General features: G+C 46.6%; 1 pseudogene; it reads right to left on the bottom strand.

Moving 5' to 3' along the window:
* Window positions 1–2989: 2989 nt before the first annotated feature.
* Window positions 2990–18978, bottom strand: part of LOC141091692 (glutamine-dependent NAD(+) synthetase-like) — a 52062-nt pseudogene continuing 36073 nt past the window's right edge.

Below are 18978 nucleotides of genomic sequence, written 5' to 3' on the forward strand. Positions count from 1 at the left end.
CATTACAATACAGCAGAATATACATAGCACTGGACTACTTTGTATAGTCATTACCATTGCACATGGCTGCTGATCAGTTGTGCCTCCGAGTCTTAGATGGGAGTCGAGTATTTACAACTTCCTACTCCTCTGGTGTCTGTTGCAGGACCAGTAGTGTTCATACAACCATGGAGACCAGGCTCCAGATCATGCGCTGTCTCTGGAGAGGAGCCTTTCCTCTCCGCTCGATCTCCCAGCTCCTTCTCCACATCTGCACACTTCACCCTCCTCACACTAACTAACTATGCTCCTTCCTGGCCCTCAGAGCGCGCTCCTCCCCAATTCTGGTTTAGAGCTCCCTCTGCTGGCCTGGAGTGGGAACTGTGTTGCATGTATAGATAACCTGCTGGAGAGACCCTTCCTTGCTTCCAAGCCTGACATCACCCTCCCTGGAGGAAGGCAATGCCACTGTGGCGACCATACCCTTTGGGGGTGCCACATTCCCCCCTAGTACAAGTCAGCATTCCTGGGCTGATGAAAAACATGTGAAACATATAAACAGTATGAACAATTATAAATGTTACAAGATTTGAAAAAGGGAAAAAATTTACAAAAACCAAAAGCTCCAAAAATAGTCCCATGATGATAAGTCCATTCCTGGGCAAATGGTGAACTATTTACAAGGTTAGTAACCACACACAGTCCTGTGGCCAAAATGTCCATAAAACAAACGGGAAAAATTCAAAAAGGAAAGTTCTTACAGAATATCTGTAGGCACAAAACTTGAACAGTTATGTATGTACATGTTAACAGTTACATTACTTTAACTTATTTTAGATACGGAATCTACTGGGTGGTATACCTTGTGTGGTATGGGTAGATCTGCGTAACACTGGTGTTGTTATGGACCGAACTGGTTGTCCGGGTCTAACTACTGATGTTGCGTGTAAACTGGGTAGCAAGCGTCTGCTAGCTCTTAGAGTCACTGTGGGCATGACAGATTCACCACAGGCAGGGCGAGGGTTCTCTGGCTCCACTGCGGGTATGGCATCTGCTACCTGAGCTTCCTGATTTTCAGAGTTCTCTGGAATCACTTCTTGTACTACCAGTTAGGGAAATGTCAACACTGGCACCACTATGGCATCATTTACTTTAGTACAATTTGCAGGGAATTGTCCAAGTATAGTGCTGACCTTCTCATCTTCCTCTAAGAGTTGGATGTTGTTCTGTCCTTCCATTCTTTCCTTCAACAGATCAGGGCACAATTTCAGATGATCTCCTGATATCGCTGCTGAGGTCTCTCCTCCATCTTTACTAATAAGGCATACTTTGATGTTGTCAAAGTTTGAGGGTAAGATGGTGTAGGGTTCAGCTTCCCATTGGTCATCCAATTTATGCAATCTTCTTTTCCTCTTGAGGACTTGTTCTCCTGGTGACAAGGGAACTGCAGGTGCATTTTTGATTGTAGTTCTTCTCCTGTTTTTGTCTTGCCTGTGCTAGCCTCTTCGCCACACACTCTTGAACTCCACGGTACTGTTGTTGTCTTTCTGTATCCCAGTCAGCATCTGGTGATGTTACGTCAGGTGTCAGGACTCCCATGTCCACATCAATAGGCAGCTTACCAGGTCTTGATCTCATTAGGTAGGCTGGGGTACAGGTGGTGGAATTCACAGGAATGTGAATGTGATTGTAGAGGTCTACCAGATCTTGCAACTTTTCTGGCCACAGATTCCTCTCTTCCAAAGGCAATGTCTTCAGTAGGTCAATCACCACCTGGTTCATCTTCTCACACATGCCATTGGTCTGTGGATGGTATAGTGTTGTCCTGATCTTCTTACAACCGTACAAGTTACAGAATTCCTGGAACACTTCTGCTTCAAAAGCGGGACCTTGATCAGTAAGCACTTGCTCAGGATATATCCATGTGGCCTGCAAAAGTGCTGTTGGAATGCTCTGGCTGCTGTCCTGGCTGTTTGATCCTTGACAGGCACAACTACTAGGAATCTTGAGTAGTGGTCCACGATGGTAAGAGCATAGATGTAGCCTGAACGGCTTGGGACCAGCTTCACATGGTCCAGGGCTACCAACTCAAGTTGCTGTTTGGTTATTATTGGCTGTAGAGGAGCTCTCTGGCTGTTTCGATCCTTTCTGCGCAGGTTACATTGTCCACACTCCCGGCACCACTTTTCAATGGCTTTCCTCATACCCGCCCAGTAAAATCTCTCCCAGAGCAAGGCTTCCAACTTCTTCCATCCGAAGTGTCCAGCTCCATTGTGGTATGCTTCCAGGACCATTGATGCCTCTCTCTTTGGGACTACCACCTGCCAGAGCAGCTCATGAATGCGGGCATTGATACTCCTCCGACACAGCTTTCCTTCATAGATATACCTCCAGGCGGCAGTAGCATACACCCACAGTCCTGTGTCCCCCAATGAGGCAAAGGAGAAATAAAAGGTTAATGACTTCCCATATGACACACTTCAATGGGCCTCAACTGGAACTGTTGAGTGAAGGGTGTGCAGCGGCAGTACAGGACACAGCCCTATGGAAAAGAGGCGCGCTGTTTCTGGATGAAAACAGTCATTATTTCTATCATATCGGCAGCAGCAGAAGTCACAGCTGACACTCTACTGCAATAGGCAAGAATCAGGCATAACTCCAGTCCCGGCCACTTAACCCCCTCCAATTCTGCGGTCAATAGCGACAATGGCATCTAAGCGATTAGACCGGATTCTACTAGGATGCCGGTCAGTGAGTCAATAATAGGTGTAATAAAAGAAGCAATACTGTGTCTTATACCAGGGATCCATAAAGTTCTTTTCAAGGGGTTTACAATAAAAGTCTAAAAAAGTTAAATATTGTTATAAAAATAACAAAATATTATTTAAATTAAAAAACAAAATTATGATAAAATGCACAAAAACTCCATAGATGTTTTAAAAAAAGTGTACTTATTTTGTACGCAGTAGGACTGACATGCTGGATGAAGTTGAAGGGGTAATCCGGCACGTCACCTAGAGATGCAGAAGCGAGCAGAGCTTTAATGTCACATGGCTAATGCAAAAAAGCTGCTGCCATTAAAATGCGCTTGCCCGAAAAATTGGCGTAAAAAAAAAAAAATTGCCAAAATTGGGGTCAATTTTTCAGGATTTTTGGGGCCCCCACAGTTATGTGATTCGTTAGACGTAAGTAGTGTGTTATACCTTTCATCGACATTGGCCGAGCCCAGAACCAGCAGACCACCAGGCAAACCTCGCATCTAAAGACTGAGCTGAGCGAATAAGTCGGCGACCACCATCCGTATTCGAACCTGGAGAGAGACGGGACAGGACGGGGTGTAACCGAAAAGAGGAACGTGATAATAAGACGATTATTAATTGTTCTACCCATTACCTGAACGTTCTGCAGTGCCAGATTCTCCCGGCTGCTCCCGCCGTGGACGCGGAACTGAGGAGCTTTGCCGGTCACCATCGTGAATACCCCGATCACGGCTTTAACAGCAGCATCAATGTTCGGGGTCAGGTGGTAACTGAAGATACAAAAGCATCGAACATAATCAGAAAGGCTGGCAAGTTATAGGGCTGATGGCGAAAACTGCGCCCCAAATCTGCCAACATACCTGGCAGCATTACATGACTTGTGATTAGTGTTAACCTCATAGAAAATGAGAATAGAGGGGCCACGACACTGATAGAGCACTGCGCCCCCTGCAGCGTGGCCCCATTTAGCGGAAACACCCAGTGCGCAGGGAAAACTGAAGGACAGGTCCCATTTATTTTCAGCATCAAGTGGGGTCATAAAGGGATATCCTAGAATACAATCCCCCTTTAATGTGGTTTTGGAAAGCCCAAAAGTACCTGCCTATTTGTTGGGACAACATCCCGGCCCACTCCCGTGTCTCACGTGAAGAGTTCTCGGTGGCCATGTAGCAGGTGGTGAGGAGGCGACTGCACAAATCCTAGGGTGTCCGGGGATTGTACGCGGCGTCACCGACCACCTGACGGACATCGGACAGAACGTCGTCATCTTTCGAAAAATATCAGAAATGGGTAAAAGATTAAAGAAAAACCATTGAATGTAATAAAATATCCCACGTGTGACTTACTGCCGGCAGCCACGGCCTGACAGACGAGACGGCACATGGAGAACATAATGCAGGCCACTGCCGAGCTGTCCACCCCACCGCTGAGAGGAAGCAGGAAGCCCCCCTGAAAGGCAAGAGAAGTCACAGGGTGGGCTACAAATGCATTACATGGAATAAAGGGGGGTCACATCTCAGCCACACACTCATCCAGACTGTTGCTATAGGGGGGCTCCGGACTGCTGTTACAAGGGGGCTCCGGACTGCCATTGTAGGGAGACCCCAGAAAGCTGCTAAAGGGGGGCTCCGGACTGCCCTTATAGGGGGGCTCCGGACTGCCGTTATAGGGGGGCTCCGGACTGCTGTTACAAGGGGGCTCCGGACTGCCATTGTAGGGAGACCCCAGACAGCTGCTAAAGGGTGGCTCTGGATTGCCGTTATAGGGAGGCTCCGGACTGCCGTTATAGGGGGGCTCCGGACTGCCGTTATAGGGAGACCCCAGACTGCTGCTAATGGGGGGCTCTGGACTGCACCTCCAAATATACTCTACCTGTTTACTGCGTCGTAAATAATCCCAGAGTCAGCACGCAGGTCCAAGGCTGAATTCACAACCACAATTGTGAATGAATAAAAATTGCAAAATGTCACCTCTCCTCCAATGGTTGAATTCCTGATACCTTATTTCTTCCGCAGGGGTGTGGTACTTCCACTGGATTGGCTCAGAAGTGAGGGTACATACATCATCAAAGGAGGACAGCGAGAAGTCCACATGCATTATGTGAAAAGGGGGCACTCTGCTCGCCTGCACAATATGACAAAGAATGACTTATTTGGTTCAGAAACAGCGCCACTTTTGTCTGTAGGTTGTGTCTGGTACTGCAGCTCATGCTTATTCAAGTGAATGGGGGATCAACTAAAATACGGAGTAAATTATAGAGCATGTGAAATCTGCCCGTATCACAGTAAAAATATATATTATTATATTGAGATATTAACATTTAACTCCTAGTCTTCAAGACAATAGGTGACGTTTTGATTAATATTAGATTTGAGGCAAACTGAGAAGTCTCTTACAGAAATGCAGCGAGATGACGTGTGAGCCCTGTAACTGCGGACGTCTTCCAAGTCTAACGTGGCCGTGAGAACTTCCTGTGGGATCAAGGACAAAAGCGATCAAAACGGTTCACATTTTGCATCCAAAGCCAAAAGTAAAATCACAGGTGGAGGAACCGCTGCAGATTTCCTGAGCTATACCGCACTGAAGCTCAGGGGCAGGGAGTCGGCCCACCAACCCATTCCTGGGAGTCAGACCCCCACTAGGTCAATTTTAATACCTTATCCTAAATTAAATGTTCAAGGGGTTTTCCGCTCTTATTTTAACATCTGGCTCATATTCACCTTAACGATCCCCGATGCTCCTCTCCTAATGCCCAGATCACCCAGCAATTTATGAAGTTCTTCCAGGTTCAGAATCCGTATGTGACCGCTGCAGCCAATCAGGAGCCTCAGCAGTGACGTGCAGTTAGTGATTGGCTGCAGAAGTCGCATGCCCATCCTGGACAGGAGACGAGCCACAAAGACCGCAGGGGACCTGTGCAGCATTGGAAGGAGGTTGGAAGTGATCAGTTTCACATTAGCATTTTTTTGCGCAGCGCATCGTGCGCAATAGAAACACATGCAAAAAAACACATCATGCGTTTTTGCATGCATTTGTGTTTTTTATGCGCATTCGTTCTCTAGGGGTTAAAACCAGTGTCTACACATTTTTAGGCCAAAAACGCATGCGCACTAAAACGTAGACGAACGTGTCCATGCGCACGCCTGACGAACGTGTCCATGCGCACGCCAGACGAACGTGTCCATGCGCACGCCTGCGCTCCCATAGACTGTAATGCGTTATTTTGTCGCATTCCGTGCCCAAGCGTGCGCATGCATTTTTTTATGCCTTTCGGCGGACCCAAACATGCAACAGGTTGCGTCTGGCGCGCCTAGGCGCACACGACGAAAAAACGCATGCGCAAGAAAACGCATACGGACGCGTGCAAACGCAAGACCATGTGCCCCCCATGTTAAACATAGGAGCGCATGCGACCGATAGCGCACGATGCGCTGCGCTAAAAAACGCTAATGTGAAACCAGCCTAAGGCGAGTGTGAGATTTTTTTTTTTAGATATATATTTTAAGAGTCTGCTGCATGTTTTTTTTAATAATTGGAAAACCCCTTTAAACTCCTGCAAAAAAAAAAATAGTTTTCACTTGCGTGAAAACGACATCAAGGTTCGTATGAATGATTTGTTTGTGGTCTATGTCGTATATAAGTCACACTTGTCCACTTTGAAAACACCTTTTTCGTTAGAGGTGTCCCCCTGCAATCAACTGTAGTCTGATCATCCTTTCCAATGCAGCGCCCCCAGAGGGGAAATGAGGCATTACATACTTCCTATAATGCACGGACATGTTGAGTCCTCCAGAACAAGAGGCTCTTTGTAGGTGCTCTGGCTAATAGATGAGGGTATCAAAAAAGAGCCCACCTTCCATTCATTAAAAAAGTAGGTTATAGGTTTATGGTCTCTTTAAAAAGTGTCTCCTACTAAAAAATTACCCCAACTGGTCCCGATGCCGAGTCAACTGTTCAGCGCTCCTATAAAGGCCTCCGGTATCACAACACCGACTCAGCCGCTCTACCGCCTGCCCTCCTGGTTGTGTCTCTCAAATTAGAGTCACCCTAAAAATCTCCTTATAAGAATACCCCATATTAATATTCTTTATCTTACCACATTTTCAAGAGAAAACTGTGAGCCTTGAGCTACGATGTCTCCATTGATCGAGATCATCGAGCAGCCATCATAGTAGAGTCGGTCGCTGTCGCAGCCCCGTAGATTGGAGAGAAGGTAAATGCCGCCATTCTGTAACACAAAGTAATGAGATCATGCCCCATAGGAGGTCAGTACTACCAGCATTGCACAGGCGTGAGGAATAATGCAACTAATTCTCCTTCAGGAAATGCCACCGGGCGACTTGTGCCTTCATGTGGGAGAGCTCCGACCTCCACAGATCGGTACATACGGAGCAGCTCATCGGGGTGGTGCCCACCTTTGTAGTTGTGGACGTGACCAGATCTACTCTAAGGTAAGCTTTCCTCAACTCATGGTGACTCCCTGAGCCATTAGTGAATATCTCCACACCGTCCAGACCCATGTCAATGTGAGGACTGCGGAAAAAAGAAAGATGGACGAGTCTCATTGCTATATGATTACGAAGACCAGGGTCCATACACCATGATGGCTGAGGGCAGCCGTGGGGCCCTTGACGGGAGGGTCCAGCCATGACATGTCCTATCCCCAATTGGGCAAGGCTTCTTCTCCAGAAGAACGGCATTATCAGTGGATGCAGAACTGAACCAAGGGTCATGGCAAGGATGTGAATGGGGGAAAAATATGTCCGAACCTTGCACCATAATGACAGGCCCCTCTGTAACCCGTTCCTCACTAGATGATTTTTTTTCTGCCTTTTGGTGTGTTTTTTCACTCCCCTTCTATCAAGAGCTATAATTTTTTTCTTCTTGGACTTATTTTTTGACAGGACAAGTTGTGGTTTTGAATGACACCATATAATGTATCGGGAAAAAAAATTCCAAGTGTGGAAAAATGGCGAAAAAAAATGCCATATTCTGTTGTATTGTATGGTAAAAATTACCTGGAGACAGGATTCTCCAGGTCTGTACAATTACAGCAATATTTCTGTAGTGTAACGTGTATATTTCCTTTGTTATTTTAGTGACTACAAAATAATTCAGAAATTGATTAAAAAAAAAAAGAAAGAAAAATAATTGGGGTTTTCGGAGAAAATTTTGCAGTTTTTCTATTTACGGGCCTGTTTTTTTTATTATGAGCTGATTTTTTTGTCGGTACCCTTTTGGGTACATACAATGTTTATTCACATTTTTTTAAAAGATAATGTCCCCATAAAAAAGGCCAATTCTGGCGTTTGGATTTCTTATTTCTCTCTTCATGGCGTTTATTGTAGGAGCTTAATTAATTATTTTTGTCCTAAAAAAATGAAATTTTGCAGATGCAGCAATACCAAATATAACATTTTCCTGGGTCTCTCGTGTCGTGTTATGAGGGGGAGCTGATGGGCGAAATGGTGCCAAAATGACGTCATCTGTACTATGCGTCTTAAGCGTCGCTGTCAAAGATTGATGGCGGGATTTAAATGGTTCAACAGCAGTGACCAGAGCTAGCCCAGGCTGCCTATGCTAATAACAGGTGATGGCTGTATAACACAGCCAGCATCTGCCACGTATGGATCGGGCTCAGCTACTGAATCCGCCTCCATATTCCTGCGCCTGACGTAGTATGTACACAGACGTTTGCAAAGGGTTAAACTCTGATATGGGGGCACTTTCTTATTTGTGTGCCAGTTACTTGTTAGATGCCCACAGCTCTTCACAGATCTCAGACCCCAGGCAAGTGTCCCTGGTTGCCAAGACTGCATCACCAAATGGTACCGTGTCCTACAAGATAATGACAGCTGATTACCTTCATATCATCTGCTACCTATCACTACTAACAGATGTCAAAATGTTTTCTTTTCTTGCACAGGGCCTTTCACGAATACTAAATTGCCCATGAAGCCAAATCACCGGCTACATCGCCGAAAGAGCCGAAGACCCTTATGAAAAACCAGTCAGCTCCGGCAGCTGAAAACCCCAAATTTTGGATATGAAAGAATTCAAAATTTTGGCAAAATGTGTAAGGAACCCATTTAGTTACAAATCGATTTTCTCATCTGTAGCCAAGAAAAGCTATGTAATAAAGGTAGCCAAAAGGAAATAGAAGTCAGACCTGTCCTGTGATCTTCTGGATAGTTCTCGGAAGAAAGTGATCCTCAATTTCTCTAAAAGGCAAGAAACGGGTGTGAGTAAGTTGTATGTCACATGCAGTCGCGCTCGTATCAGTCAAATTACTAGAAAAGGCTTTTTACAGGGGCTTCCACACCCTATAACAAGATCTTATCTCTAGGACATGCCTATGTGGGGCCCCTGAGGCTCAGTCGCTACAGAGGTACTGCACCTCCTCCTGAGGTGTGGTGCCCCACCATACAGGTAAGTTGGAGGCTCCTGACCATGCTCCAACACCTGCATCCCACACAACACGGTAGTTCAGCAAAGCCACATTGCGGCTTCCTGCTTGGAGTGTAGCAGAGCACCTTTGGTGGCTCCCTGCTTGGAACACGAAATGTGCTGGTAGGCGGGTGGAGTTAGAATACATAAAAGAGCGGGAAGATTTAAGATTTGAGGTCAGTCGTTCAGTCAGTCAGAGAGAGTCACTCGGTGAGGAGTGAGGAAAGAAGATCCCTGAGAGAGGGATGGAGGAAGGAGGTACTGCAGCAGATCTCAGTGACCTGGGTCTGCTGGCACGGGAAAGGAAAGAAGGAGAAAGACATTGAACTGAAACCTGATCTTCCATAAGAAGGAGAGACTAGTATGGAACGTAGGAGTTAAAGGGAACAGAGGACGTGGGTTAGAGGAAGAACCCTGCCTAGAAGTTCTAAGCGCAAGGCCGGGGCCTGGTCCCTGAGATTGTATGGATACTAATGGTCCTACAGCAGACACCGGTGGAGTAGTGGGCTGTAAATGCACTACTCCCATCTAAGACTTGGGGGCACAACAGCAACCTTGATAGTGAGCCGGGACTCAGGAGTAAGGAGTCCCCGAAGCAGGCTACAGCTGTCTGCCGTACAAGTAGAGTTCTTGGGAACATCTGTCAGGAGGCACTCCAGTGTAACTCAGTACTGGGAGTACTTCACACCTAAAGGCGCTATAAGAGGAGACGTTCAGAAAGGCACATGTTGGCGGAGTGTGGAAGGGAGCATTCCATCTGGCCTGGAGGTTGATTGAGTCCCTGACCCGGAGGACACAGCACGGAGGCAGGCACCTGTGTGTACTACAGACTGAGTAAAGCTTTGGAACTACAAGCCTGGTGTCCTCCATTGATTCTTGCGCCAACGCACCCAGCTCCGCTACATCTGGGTACCAGCTTCTACACAGCTCGTGCCTCTCCTCTACCCCTACATCTACACTGCCCTGGGGCTACAGCTCCACCTGTGGGGAGATTCACCATCTTGGCTGCAACACACCACCAGTCCCAGAGGATCTGCACGCAGCGTCGGCTCAACATCTCACTTGCTGAACACCAAAGGTGGCGTCACGAACTATTCCATTAATTACATTCCACCATTCAAACTTCCCCTATTAATTGGGCGCCCAGGGCCACCGCTGCTGTGACACATCCCGCCGACACCGGCCTGGTACCGAGTACCCCACGGCCCTGGGAGGGCGACCCAAACTTGGCATCAGGAACAGGATGACGAGACCCGATGCTATCGGGTTCTGTGTGCCTAAGACTTAAAGTTTTTGAAGATGTGCCGAAGACCCAATTTAATAGACTGTAAAATGAACATTAAAAATGGCCGCTGGCGCGGTGAAGAAGGGCGTGACAACATGGGAGGTCCTAAGAAAAGACCGCAAACTATCCTGTGCCTCCCCTGCCTGAATTACTATGCAACGGCAACATAGCCCACCCCCCGAGGGGTTCATATACTGGCTTGGTATGGAGTAGCTGGAAGAAGACGCCGCCCCAAGAAGGAGGAGCAGAAGCCAGTGGCGGGAAAAGAGCAGAGACAGGAAGAAGAACACCAGAACGCCATGATGGAAAGGGAAAAGGAGTCAGAAGAACAGGGAGAGGGGAAGCCACTCGCCCCCAGGCCACCCCTGCGGAGGCTACGACCACTGATACATCCCATGCAGCTCCCACCACCAACTCACAACCGATATTGACATTGGATGAGCCCCGTCCAGAGGAGATATATGAGGGTTCCGGAGCAGAATGGAGGGCCGGGACCGCGTCCCCGTCTGGACCGGGCGCGGTTGCACAGGCCTCCATCGACGGCCCCAGCAGAAACTGGCCTTGCCCCTGCCCGAATCCAGCTGCGATCCACCCCATCGGCAACTCCTGGAGTTGCGGCTGCCGCCGTCCACTACCAGGTACCGGAACCGCAGCTGGGAGCGCCAGGTATGATTACCGCTCCATGTCTGACCCTAGTTTTAGGACCGGAACCCATGAATAGGAATGGCCCCATTGACCTCCGCCGGCGACCCCCGACTGCAGTGCCGCTGGCTGAGGTTCCGATGGACACGGGTACTCCCTGTTGCCCAGCCTGGTTCCAGCACGCCAGCTGTTCCTCGGTAGTGCCATTGGCTCTTGTAGCTTTTGCTACCCATCTGGGTTCCAGCACCGTCAGCTGGTTCTCGGCAGTGTCTTTGGCACGGGTACTCCCTGTTGCCCAGCCTGGTTCCAGCACGCCAGCTATTTCTGGGGAGTGTCAAGGTCACTATGCCAACAATCCATTGTCCTGTCGTCTTGCGGCCGGGTTAGCCGACTCTCGCCAGAGCCTTTGGCCTAGGTGCCTCCATCTCGGTATCCGAAGTCCAGCAAGGTCAGCTGGTCCTTGGTAGTGGTTTCTAGCACAGGTACCTCCTGCATAGTAACCGGGGTCCAGCACCGTCAGCTGTTCCTCAGTAGTGCCATTGACTATTGTTCCTTCTGCTGCCAATAGGGGTTCCAGTACTGTCAGCTGGTTCTCGCCAGGTTCTCATCCTTCATGTACCTTCTGCTACATTTCCAAGATCAAGCTTTTTGAAATTGTCTTTGGTAATCCTTATTGACTAAAAATCATCATAGAAGAAATCAAAATTATAAGCAGAAGAAGACTAAGCAGTAAATGGGGGTGAGTCCGTTCCTCCTCGTGGTGCCCCTGGAAAATGCCTGCTGCTGCAGGCCAAACTGAACGCAGACAAATCCTGTTGTAAATCTTTTGTGACAGGCAGAACGTAAGGTGTAATCTTATAACTTTTATAGATAAGTACTACAGGAATGCCTGTCACCATAAGAAAATGAAGAAAAAGAAGAATAGGAAGAAGATGAAGAAATAGCATATGAAAATTAATAATAGCTGAATAAGAAGAATATGAAGAATGGAAAAAAAAAATTAATAGGGAGAAGAAGAAGAAGATGAATAAGGTGAAGAAACAGTTGATGAAAAAAATGCTACTGCTGCGGATCATGAAGGAGAAAGTGTGGGAGAAGTACAAAAGAAGGTGAAGAGCAAGGAAGTTGTGAAACATACATACTGTATCTGACAAAATATAAAAAGGTTAGGCTGGTTTCACATTAGCGCTTTTTAAGCGCAGGCACGGCCGGGGGTAGCTCCGCCCCCGAGCCGGCTCTCTGCCCGGCGTGCCCGCCCCTTGCTTGTAGCGCCGCCTCCTAGCGCACAGCGGCACCTGCGATCGGCGCACCCTATCTTTAGCATAGGGTGCGCAGATCGTGCGCAGGCCGTGCGCTAGTTGCACTTTGACCTGTGCTGCGCACTTTTGACGGTGCACCGTGCGCGCCAAAATCCGAAAAGTTTGATTTTGGCGCGCACGGCGCACCGTCAAAAGTGCGCAGCGCAGGTCAAAGCGCAACTAGCGCACGGCCTGCGCACGATCTGCGCACCCTATGCTAAAGATAGGGTGCGCCGATCGCAGGCGCCGCTGTGCGCTAGGAGGCGGCGCTACAAGCAAGGGGCGGGCACGCCGGGCAGAGAGCCGGCTCGGGGGCGGAGCTACCCCCGGCCGTGCGTGCGCTTAAAAAGCGCTAATGTGAAACCAGCCTTAACATAGTCAATATCTTTTTAACTCCGAACGTCTTGAAAAAAAAATTGGAATTAATGCTATGCCATGTGATTTGAATAAACCACTATGCCGTTAATGTCTCCTCCACCTCCCACAATACATTCTACATGATTCTTATTTGTTTTCAATTATGTAGAATTAGCCAACAAGGAAATAAAGGGCTTTTTTAAATTCCGATACCGGAAGTCCCATTGACTTGAATGGGACTTCCGGTATCGGAATCGGCGATACCCGATATTTTTTTCGTATCGGGCGATACCATCCGATACGATATTTTTGGGTATCGAACGGTATCGCTCAACACTAGTAGTGAGCACTTTGAACCCCCAAGTGCTTCACAAAAGTTTATAACATAGAGCAGTGAAAATAAAAAATCATTTTTTTTCCTCAAAAATGATTTTTTTAGCACGCTATTTTTTATTTTCACAAGGTTAACAGGAGAAATTGGACCACAAAAGTTGTTGTCCAGATTGTCCTGAGTACGCTGGTACCCCATATGTGGGGGGGCACTGTTTGGGCACACGTCGGGGCTTGGAAGGGTGGGAGCACCGTTTGACTTTTTGAACGCAAAATTGTCTGGAATCAATGGTTGCACCATATCGCGTTTGGAGACCCCCTGATGTGCCTAAACAGTGGAAACCCCTCAATTCTAACTCCAACCCTAACCCCAACACACCCCTAACCACAACCCTAACCCCAACACATCCCTAACCCTAATCCCAACCCTAACCATAACCCTAACCCCAACACACACTTAACCCCAACACTAACCATAACACTAACCACAAGCCTATCCCTAATTCTAATCCTAACCCTAATTCTAACCCTAACCCTAATTCTAACCCTAACCCTAATTCCAACCCTAACCCTAATTCCAACCCTAACCCTCTTTCCAACCCTAACCCTCTTTCCAACCCTAACCCTCTTTCCAACCCTAACCCTAACCCTCTTTCCAACCCTAACCTTAACCCTCACCCTCTTTCCAACCCTAACCCTAACCCTATTGGAAAAATAAAAATGAAAATATTTTCTTTATTTTATTAGTTATGCCTACCTATGGGGGTGATAATCGGGGGGCTCTTTTACTTTTTATTTCATTTTGATCATTGTGAGAGTGATCAAAATGAAATAATGGAATCTGCAGCCAGCAGATTCGGGCGGGCGCACTGCGCATGCGCCCGCCATTTTCCAAGATGGCGGCGCCCATGAACCGGACCCGCCGGACACCAGAAGCGACAGCGGGACATAGAAGGTGCCAGAGGAGGTGAGAGTGGGTGAGGGGGTTATCGGAAGCTGGCGGGGAGCGGAGGGAATGGGAGGGGGGGAGATGATGACAGCGGTGGCAGATCGCCGCTGTCATTCAGTGGCGGGGGGGCGATTGCCGGTGGGGGGGGCAAATCGGTGTCTCCAGCCATGTCCGATGCTACTGCAGCATTAACCATGTCTGGATTGTAATATTTCATAAATTTTCATTGATGAAATATTACTATCGCTCTGATTGGCTGTTTCACTTTTAACAGCCAATCAGAGCGATCGTAGCCACGTGGGGGGTGAAGTGATGCCCCCTGTGGTGAATTACAAAGCCCCCTGTATTTGCAGGTCATGTGACCTTTCATTGACCCCGGTCACCCGACCCACAGGGGGGCTTTGAATTCATGACACAGGGTATGCGTCATAGGTCGGATTGGCACCGACTTTCATGACGCATACGCTGTGTCACAGGTCAGAAACGGGTTAATGACATGATCGAGTTTATGCATAATACAGACCAAGTGAGCATGCCACAAATCCAACACGCGTTTCGCTTCCGCTGTGACAGGACGTGTGGTGGAGGGGTATCGGCTGGCTAATAAAGTGCGAATACAGCTGCTGCAAATGGGTCATCAGGGAAAACGTCACCTTATTGAGCGCTGCCGTGTGCGCATGGGCATGACATCTGCTGCCGGCCGGCAGCAAGAAGCGCATCAATGAAGTGCAGCAATATCACGGTTCATGATGTGGGACCAGCTAGCCAGTCAGGACAGTGCACAACAATCATGGCCGCCATCTGTAACATTGGAAAAAGAGTTGGTGAAGATACTTTGTGATAATATGGCTGCTGATGACTATGAACAAAGGGGAATAGTGATATTTAATGGGAAGGGGAATTGGGAGAAAGATATTGTGGAAAAAAGGAAAAATGTGACTGTAAGTGATAATGATAGTGAAAAAACCTAGTAAAAAGGTAGAAAGGAGAAAAATTTCTATGTGAATATGAACCGTATGTGCAAATGAATAAAAATGCAATTAAAGTGGAAAAAACAAAATAATGAAAAGAAAAAGTGTGTAAAGAATGTTGAAAAAAGTCAATGACTGAATGTGAGAATGATTATTCTCCCAAACGGGAACACATTTCTGTTGTATAAAAGTACATAAAATATAATAAATGTGAGTATGTGGAAAAAAGTGTTCATTGCTTTTTGAGTTATTTATTTTTCTTCTTTCCTTTTCTTTCTTTTCTATATTCTCATTATATACATGGGGAATGTTTAGTGGATGAGCCCCAATTGTGACATCACTCATGTGTAGCCCCGCCCCATGATGTCACTCCTGTGTAGCCCCGCCCACCATGATGTCACTATTGGGTTCCAGCTGTGATGTCACGGAATGCTTGGCTCTAACCAGCGATGTTGCAGTCAGACCCTTTGTCTGGAGAAGCTGATTGTGCCGCACACAGTAAGCGATATTCCTCCAGGCTCCAATGCTGCTTAGACTACTTCTAGTTCTCAGCGTGCTATTAGCACCTGCGGAAGGTGCTCCCATCTTTATCCGCAACCCTCGATCACTAGAGCAGATCAGGATTAACGAAAGTAAGTGCATTACCAGCTATATTCTGACTACGGGGTTAACCCCTTCCCTTCTGCAGCCAATTTTCGTTTTTGGGCTTTTTTTCTCCTCTCCTTCTTCCAAGAGCCATAACTTTCTTCCCTCCATATGGCCGTATGAGGACTTGTTCATCTTTTTGCGGGACGAGTTGTAGTTGTGAATTACATTCTTCATTTTACCATGTAATGTGAAATTGGGGAAAGATGCCGTTTGGCTTCCAGGGTCCAGTCTAATAACACATAGAGGAGACGCCGAGCATTAATCCTGTTCTCTCCGGGCTGGAGGCACCGACTACTACATGTAGCAGAAGGCGCCCACAAGAGACCGGCGATCAGCAGCTCAGAAATCAGATCTGTCCCTCACATGGAACATTTCACCTCCGGCCCCAGACACTATTAGGATCCATGATTAGGGCCCGGTGTATGAGCGTCAGGCTCCGGGTCATTAGGGGTTCTGTCACTTCTCTTCTGTGACTGGAGAGTTAGATGACGTCACATCATACATGGAATGGAGGATTCTTCATGTGTTACTTGTAATTACAGGTGTCGTCTCCCATCATGTGTTTGTTCCCTATTCCAGAACTATAAAGGAACAGATCTCTGTATGTTCCATTATATGTTGATATGACATAATAATAATCCACCATTTTCCACACTAAATTCCCCTCTGTTAATAGTCATACTTGGTTCCTCAGGCCGCCCGGTCCAGGGATTTGGTTTCCACTTCTGAACACATTCCAGCTCTGGTTACCTGATCACTTATGTTCTTTCTCTTTTTAGAGAATGTCACCGTGCCTCCAGAACCATCTGAGGATGCTGTCTATAGGATGGTTATACCTGCCGCCATTCTCTTCGCCCTCGCAGTATTCATGCGTCCCATTGCTATCATCTATGGGTAAGTATAGTAAGTCATGATTTATGGGCTACACAGGAGTCTGTAGAGGAAATGTCACATCTTCAGGTTACTCCAGTAATGGGAATACTTTAGTGTAGGCCTCTTGTGGCTCACACACGTCACCCTGGAGCTGTGCCCTGCGGGTAACTGATGGGCATATATTAGACTTTGTAGGGATTGACGCTCTCAGATAGGCATTAGGTGCCATTCACATAGTCAATGCTGTTTGGGTCAAACCGGTGCAGTTTTATTGCTTTCACAAAATTCCAAGGGATTCCAAACCAAAAACATCCTCTTCTAGGCACAAAGGTGTCACAGCAAATAATTCATTTAGCAGGGCCCATATGTCAGTGTGATCTCACCTGAACAGATTACAGTCCTTTCTCCAGAAGCAAACTTCATACATAGAAGAGGCACGATCCCACCAGTCTTGGTATCCCCTTCAGTATGAGTTCCAGCAGCCTCCAGTGCCAAACAGAAGTGTTCAACTCCCGGGCACGGTTCATACTATACAGGCTGCAGCTGACGAACGGTTCTCTGCCGCTCCTGCACACAGACTGCTCAGCTTTCCTAGCTGACCCATGCGGTCTCGATTCACAGAGATCCCGGCACATCTTCCTCTCAGCTATAGCTCAAATGTTGGCTGAACACTAGGGTGACCGGATCTCATATGGGGGGGAAAAATGTCAGAATCTTGTTCGTCTGGACCCCACAAAACGATTCCCCTTTCCAGATATTGAGATGGACAAAATTTGAGCTCGATCAAACGACGTTAACCCGTGCCACTCGTCGCTCAAAGTTTGAAAAAATCCAAATTGAGGTATTTTAAGATTTAGGTATTTTGCATAGTCTGTTAGACTATAAAGAATGTGACAACAACATTGCAGAAATAGCCCTGACCAAATTTTCGAACCATTTGTGGTATTTGAATGCAGAGTTGATGGGATTATCGTTTTTTGATCCCACCATTACAGACAATGAAAAGTTGTTACTGGCTAATAAATTGCTCAGTAGCACAGATGAACCATCAGAGCACGCTAACCTACATGAGTTGATAATTTTACATAGTTATCTAATCTATTCTAGAGCTTTTGTTAAAGTAGTTTTTGAAACGTCAGAATATAATGCTCGGCATTTGCTTACAACTTGCAGGACATATTGCTTTTGTTCTTCATCTTTTGTCAGAAGGTCGATAAAGTCGGTTACTTCCTACCTCTTTTAATTTTTCTTTCCTAACTTTTGGATTTACAACCCTAGCGTGCTCTGATGGTTCATCTGTGCTACTGAGCAATTTATTAGCCATTAACAACTTTTCATTCTCTGTAATGGTGGGATCAAAAAACGATAATCCCACCAACTCTGCATTCAAATACCACAAATGGTTCGAAAATTTGGTCAGGGCTATTTCTGCAATGTTGTTGTCACATTCTTTATAGTCTAACAGACTATGCAAAATACCTAAATCTTAAAATACCACAATTTGGATTTTTTTCAAACTTTGAGCGACGAGCGGCACGGGTTAACGTCGTTTGATCAAGCTCAAATTTTGGCTCTCTCAATATCTGGAAAGGGGAATCGTTTTGTGGGGTCCAGACGGACAAAATTCCGACATCGATTTTTTGCGGTCACCCTACTGAACACTCACTAGCTCCAGTACACTCGACTCTGCTTCATCTAGCAGACACAAATAGTGAACAGAGGTCCTGGCTGTAGTAAAAAAAAAAAGCTAAGTGGGTGCATCTAATCAAATCCTGCAAAGCTCGGACTTAACCCTGTCCTACCTGGCTCTGCTACAACTTGTATATACTTTATTGAAATAACTTGTTGATTGTCCTAGACACCACAATGACTGACTGGTGATCTCTCTACAGATAGGACTAGATAACAGGTCTCATTCTTACATTCTGCAGAATACAGACATGTTTTACTTTGTAATTTACATTGTGGTTTTTATTTTTTCATTTTTATAGTTGTCTGAAAAAGAAGAAACCAATGAAAGATGTTGAAAGTGAAAATTGTGCCAACGACTTTAGAGAGAACAACACCAATGTAAATGGTAACTACAGCCGGATGAATCTGCAAAACTGAATCAGAGGGATAGAGGGCCAAAAAATTACAACAACCTACACTAAAAAAGTCCCTCCTACTATATATAACATTTATATTCAAAATTATCATAAAAGGGGGGACTTATAGATATAATAGAGTCACAGGAGGGAAGTGGACCTGGCCCTAAAGCAGCCTAAAAAAATGCCCCTACCTTTCTGCGGAGGTTCACACCCTAATATTGCGATATGGCGCCCCCGCTCCTTGTCGGCTCTCCCTCCCAGACCCTATTATGCACCAGAAAAGTGTGATGAGGGGACAGTAATAATGAAAACAGTAACAATGTCATTTTCACGTCACAAAAAAAGAGGCC

The sequence above is a fragment of the Dendrobates tinctorius genome, unplaced genomic scaffold (genome assembly GCF_039654945.1).
Source record: "Dendrobates tinctorius isolate UK_male_01 unplaced genomic scaffold, ASM3965494v1 ptg000055l, whole genome shotgun sequence".
Lineage (NCBI taxonomy): Eukaryota > Metazoa > Chordata > Amphibia > Anura > Dendrobatidae > Dendrobates > Dendrobates tinctorius.